The sequence below is a fragment of the Fragaria vesca genome, linkage group LG5, assembly GCF_000184155.1.
Source record: "Fragaria vesca subsp. vesca linkage group LG5, FraVesHawaii_1.0, whole genome shotgun sequence".
Taxonomy (NCBI): Eukaryota; Viridiplantae; Streptophyta; class Magnoliopsida; order Rosales; family Rosaceae; genus Fragaria; species Fragaria vesca.
In genome coordinates, this window is record NC_020495.1 from 12,200,947 (window position 1) to 12,207,937 (window position 6,991).

Below are 6,991 nucleotides of genomic sequence, written 5' to 3' on the forward strand. Positions count from 1 at the left end.
ACTTCGAATTGGATCATTACCTTCTAGGGAAAAGCTACACACGGAGAGCACTTCCAAATGGAACTGAAATCATCCGAAATGGTGGCCGGAAGAGCGAGTTCCGGCGTCGGGACTCCACCACGCAGCCGAAGCTTCCGGGCGAGCTCCCTCCTTCACGGCGGCGCTAGGGCAGCTCTCACCGGTCCAAGAAGAAAGCTGGGTCAACGGCCGACCGAACGTGACCGGTGCGGCAGTCCCAGGCGGCCGGACGGCGGCGGACGAGCGGGAAGAAAATCCGGCGGAGGGAGAGGGAGAGAGAATCGGGAGGGAGGAGAGAGAAGAGAAATGATTTGGGCTTTTTGCCACCCCTTGGCCCGATCCACACTTATACAACCCAAATCCATAAATAAAACACCCTGAAAAATAATACCCGAATAAAAATTACCTTTTACTAGCTAAAATTTACCATTTTTACCGTCGTCGAATTTTCCTCCTACGAATAATCCTCCGCACATAATCGTCCTCGAAACCCCTCTAGGGACCAAATAAACTATTAATTCAATGACGGAGACGGTAAAATTCTTATTATAATCAAGCTAGTAAATTAGGTAAAAATATAAGGGTCGGGATGTGACACATATACCTTCCGACGATAGGGCTCCCCATAGGGAATAATAACGGTAAATAGGGTTGACCGCTACTATTGACACCGAGACGTTACCCGGTGTAATACCCCGGAAAAATAATATTAGTTTCTAATATTATTTGGGAGTTTTCGAGTTAGAAATTAGTGTGTTTTTGAGGTTCGAAGAAAGAGCGGAAGTGTTCGGACGCGTAATTTACCCGAAAGGGTTTTATGATTTTTGAAGGGTCAAGAGTTGACTTTTTAAGTTGTAGAGCACGACGATACGAGTTCGTAGACACATGGCACGTGTAAAACGGACTTCGTATGTGAAAGTTATGGTCAGCAAAAGTTCGTGGTTTTTGGGAATTTTTTAGTATAACTAAAAAAAGTGTTAGGTTTCTTTTCATTTTTCTGGAACCATTTCTTCCCTCTTCTCTTTCTCTCCAGCGCCTCACCTTCGGTATCTGAGTTTTCCAGCCGACCCGACTTTTCCGGCCAACTCCGGCCGACCCAGACGACGGCACCGGCCGGGTTCTCTTCCTTTCCTCCGTCCGAGCTGCCCTGTGGTGGTGACTTGCGCCGATTCAGTCCCGAAGTGGTGACCCGAAGCTTGGAAGTCCGGTTTGGAGACCGGTCGGGTTTCCCACCTCCGGTAGCGGCGACCCAGCTTGGAAACGGTCGGGATAGGAGCTCCTTGGCGTCCTGGTTCGTTTTCCGGTGGTCTTGAAGCTCGAATCTCGGTGTGGAGTGGTGGTGGTGAATTCCAACTTTTCCGGCGGGTTTTCGACGATTTTCGGCCAATTTCGGCTGAACTGGTTGGACCTTCAGGTATGAAAAGTGTCCCCCTTGTAGTTATGTTCAAGTTTGATGTTGGAAGTTTGTTGAGATTGTGAAGTTGTAGGGTGGCGCGTGGGGCCCACTCGCCGCCGCCGGTGGTGGCGCGTGGCGGCGCGTTAGGCAGGGTGTGTATGTTTAGTTACTTCGGTTAGCTAGTTCTTGTTGTTGTGAGCATATTGGTATATTATGTGATTAGGTAAAGTTTGATTAAGTTTTGCTTGTTAAATTCTTTGTTATTGTAGACTTGTGCGAAGTGTTGAGCTAAGAGAATCCAAAGTTAGGCACTGGGGGAAGGTAGTTAAGTGTTCGATGACCTTAGGAGGTCTCGGAAGAAGGTTGTTCTTTTTTGGGCAAAGCTTGGGTTAAGGCTTGTTAAGGATGCAATGTTCTTTTGGTTAAGTGGTTATTAATTTATTAATTGTGTAATTATAGGCGACTTGTGAAGTGTGTTGAGCTTGGTTCTTGAGTTTCATTTGTGAAGACGCAGCGGGATTTTTAGGTGAGTAAGATCTCACCAAGGTCCACTTTCGGACCAATTATTTATAATTATTAAGATGTTGATTTTGGAGATGATTATGATGATGATTGTGATGTTGTTTTTGAGGATGATGATGATGATAATTATTATGATGACGATGGTAATGGTTTTGATTGATGATTATGATGCTATTTTTATATTGTGAGCAAATCTCACATGGGTTCTTAAGGAACCGAATTTACTTTATAATTTTGTTTTATTAATTGTGAAATTGTCCTTAAAGGAAAATGACTTTGTTTTTAAAAAATAAAAAATAAATAAATGAGCTTGATCGTCAACGGCTCATGGTAAGTGAAAACAAGTTTTCTGTTAAAAATAAATCTTTCAAAAAGACTTTCGATCATGTGATATGGTGATGTTGAAATATGGTTGTTGATAGATTATTCTAGTGGGAATATCTATGTCTTTGTTTATATAAATATATCTAGGTGGAAATATATAATTTATGAAGTGCTCTTGTGATGTTGTTGTTGATATTTTTATATTTGAATTGTTGTTTAAATAGTCAAACCGGTTCCTAGCCTTTAATCGGGTGATAAGTTACGGTTATGATTATATTATTATTTTGTGATTTGATAAGTGTTATGATAGGAGAGTATTGGAATGTGTGTCTTAGTGGTGATTGTGTGCATTAGTTGTGTATGTGTGTGCCTTAGTGGTGATTATTAGATTAGGAGCCTTCGTGGTGGACCGGGAACCAAGCCTTGGCCGGGTGATTGGTTACGGTCAGTTTAGAGCTCTAGTCTGTCAGTCGGTACTTCATGGGGGATGACTAAGTGTTGACGAACCCATGAGTACGCATTTGTTTGGTTACTTATGGGGGATGACTAAGTGTTGGCGAACTCATAAGTAAGAGTAGAGAAATGTTTGTGTGATGTTCTTATGTGTTGTATAAATTTCTTGCTTTGAGTATCTCCTGAACTATGCTTATCCGCAGGAGATTTTTAAATCTTAATTGTGTGATTTTAATAGAATTCTTGAACTATGTTTATTTATAGGATTCATTTATGATTTTGAGTGATTTTAAATTATTGTTTTTTTCTTAATTGTTTCTTTTGAATTCTCTTGCTTTTAGGTGATTCCTGAACTAAATTGCTAATGCAGTAATTACCAGTTTTAATTATATGTGATGTTGGGATTGTTGGGTTATTATTTTGGGAGTTACTCATACGAGCTTTTTAGCTTACCGGGTTTGTTGTTTACAAGCCGGTGCACCAATTCGTGGTGTAGGGGTTAGACCTGCAGGTGATGATCAGAAGGTAGGAGGCAGTGGCCTACGAGCTGGGTTTTTGACGATATACAATTATTTGTATTTTATGGTAGTTGTTTTTAAGCTCATGTAAGCGAAGTAGTTTATTACTAGACTTTTGGAAGTTAATGTAATTAAGGAGATTAAATGTTTAACTCGGTTGATGAGTTTATCGACATTTATATTTCCAGTATTTGTTTTTAGTTTTGGAAATTGTTGAGCAGGATTATGGGATATTAAGTTTTTGAGTTTTATCATGCCCAAATTTTTGAAATTTTATCCTTCGAAAATTGGGGTGTGACACCCGGTTTATGTGATTTTTGAACCATAGCCATATTTCACTATTCTGAACACATCTTATTTCACAAGATTTTTGATAATTTTGCTTCCTATGTAGAGTTAACTTACTAAACAAGTTATACAACATTAGTAGACACGTTGTGATTCCGATGACTAAAATTCACAAACCAAAATTCGACTGTCAGATATGATCATTATGACGAAAGACGTCTATGGTAAAAAATTCAACTAGATTCGATAACGTTAAAGGCTCGATTGAAACGGTCAACTCTAATCGGAAATAAGAAAACTACCTTTTGAAGCCCTAAACGGACTCGGATGGCCAAAAAGGCCCATATGTCATGGCAACGCGATGAGTTTGACTCGTAGGGCCGTTACGCTTCCGGAAAGGTATCACAATAGTCAATCGGACACCGAATGCCAAATCTGTAGCATACCGGGTTTCGACTGTTCTACATCAGAGACATTACCCAATTTATGTGATTTTTGAACCATAGCCGTATTTCACCATTCTGAACACATCTTATTTCACGAGATTTTTGTTAATTTTGCTTTTATGTAGAGTTGGTTCACAAAGTTGTGTATTTGTTTAAAGCATACTAAGCAAGTTATACAACATTTTATTGTTTTTCTTTTAGCCGACAACTTTTTTTGATAATAACCGACGAGATTTTTTTTCGTCTACTAAAATACTTTAGCCGACGAGTAAAAACTTTGGCCGACGAAATGAAACTTTAGCCAAAAAATTTCGTCGGCTAAAGTATAGTATAGCCGACGAAAAAATTTCTTTAGCCGACGAAATTTTAAATTAGCTGACGAAAAAATAATTCGTCGGCTAACGTGGACTTTAGCCGACGAAAAAATAATTCGTCGGTCTGGTTTTTTTATTTTCGTCGGCTAAAGCCTTTCTTGTGGTAGTGGAATCTCCATTCATCTACTACTCCCTCCTACTCCAACATACAGAACAACTGTGAAAACAAAGGTGGTGACTCATTCAAGACGCAGAACTTTGAAATTAACCTCCAAAACCTCTCTGCATAAACAATGCCAATCCCATAAAATAATTCCAAAAAACCAATAAGGTCTAGAGAAACGATTTGATACTTCGAGATTTCATTGAGAGAAGGCTATTATAGATCAAAGATTGAGTTGAGGTAGTGCGAGACCTGCTGGGTTCTGGGTTTTTTTTTTTTTGGGTTTCGATGAGTTCGAAGCCATGGGTGTACCTGACTCCTATATACAGTACTGTTGAGACCTATTGAGACTCCGACGAGCCTGACTCGCGATGCGGTCACACGCTCACCACCATCTTCGTCAGAGTTGTGGTGGTGGTGTTGTTGCTAGCACCTCGCCTGTGTTTACCGATATAGAGAGAGAAAGGAGAGAGACAAGGATGAAGATGGGTGAGTTATTCCGGAGCGAATTCAGTGCACCATGATGCACTTGAACGATTCACATGTTCTAACAGTCAAAGCTAACGTCGTTAATGACCAAAATTTTTGAACTGTGGTAGAAACCCAGTAACTGTAAAGATCAATATGCCTCTCTTCATCTCCTTGCCTCCAAAATAATTTCCCAAAAAAGGCCGAAACCCTGCCTCTGCAACCATAAGCTACAAGATAAAAAAAAAAAAAAAAAGGGCCTCATCCTAGCTCGCAACGTCAAAGACCTCATCCTCTCCAGCCAGCTAAGTTCTACGTAGTCCCCTGTGGCCGCCATGTATCGTCATCAAGGAGTTTAAAGCTCGACTGGGGAATCGAAGAGTCTCGAATCGTCAGGTTATGGTTTCGGGTCGACGAGTCGTCGATCGGGTAGAAGAATCTCGAGTCCACCAGATCCAAAGAAAGGGCTGAACCTTTCTTTTTGACGTCAATGGAAGCAATTGTGCCGGGCAACGCGGCGCCGGAGGAGGAGGTGGCTAGCTTGCCCGCGATTAGAGTCGTGGAGATAAAATTGAAGACCTGAGACCCCAATATGCTATGTTTCATCTTGGATCTGATTTAACCTCAGAGACCTCCTCCTCCTTGATTTTCAGACGTGCTGCAATTCTAATTTCAAAAATTGTTTCCTCTTCTTGAGATAATTGTTTCGCATTTTACCCCTCTTGTTTACCTTTGCTTTTCTACCTTGTTAACTTGTTTTTTTTTCTTTTCAATTCTCTTCACGGTGTTAACACTGAAGTTTGTGCCATATAGACAGCTAGATCAAATAAATGGCTAGGATTGCATAATGACTCTTGGTTTACTTGCACGTTGGTACATACAAGAATCTTCGGAGTTATTCGGTGTGGACTAACGATTGGGGTGGAGTTTCTTTGAACCATTAGATCCGTTTCATTTAAATCCCAAGGTCATAAATGACTTGTCCCTTTTTGTCCTGTAAAAACACTCCCGCAGGTGAGCAGTCCTGATGAAAATAAATGAGGAAGCCATAACTTAAATGTGTGAAAAGAAAGTGGTGTAGAAACAATAAACAACATTTTTCTTTCCTACAAACCATAAAGCATGTTAGAAAAGAACCGTCAACCAACATTATTCTTGTGTTTGCTAAATGTGTGAACCAACATTTTTCTTGTGTTTGCTAAATGCGTATTCAATGTGTAATTTTAAATACACACCCCTAATCTCTTAATACACACCATTTACTTAATACATTACCCATCTAGTCTTTCATTTCAATATTATACTAAATACACATCCTAAACTGTCTAAAATACCCTCAATATCTAAAACTAATAATAATCTGTTATTTAATATAATTATTATATATTTACTATTTCACAACTCTCTTTACGTATTCTCTTTTATTTTCTGTTAGATTTTTTTTGATCGGGTTATAAATTTTTTTCTTGATATTTTTCAATTTATAATCAAAAGAGTAATATTATATTCGAACTCTAAATCTCTAATATGACATCAATCGGCTATAATTTGAAGAAAAAAGAATATTGAACATACATAATTGGAGAAAATACTTGTCACTTCATTAACTTGCATACACTCGACAGTTTACTCCATTAACTTTCAATTTCAATCAATCACTCCTCGAACTATCCAATATCACACAATTAAATCCATCCGTTAAATGACCGTCCAAATTAGTGGTTAAGTTGCTGATTGGATATATTTTTCAATGTCAACTCAGCTGGGTGAAATGAGAAATTTCATTTAACACCCCACCTCACCTCCTCCGTTTTCACTCTCTCTCTCTCTCTCAGCCTAATTCAAACCGGCCGGAACATTTCTAGCTAAGTTTGGGAGGGAGAGGATGAGAAAATTGGGGAAGAGGACATTTGCGAAGATGCAGAACTCGAAGAGGTCGCCCTACTTGGTTGTCAAGCCCGGTTGAGGAAGAGGCGGTGTCCGGCGAGGCGATTGCGGCGAGGAAGAGGAGGGTGAAGAGAGAAACGGCGAAGAGAGAGAGAGAGAGAGAGAGAGAGAGAGAGAGAGAGAGAGAGAGAGAA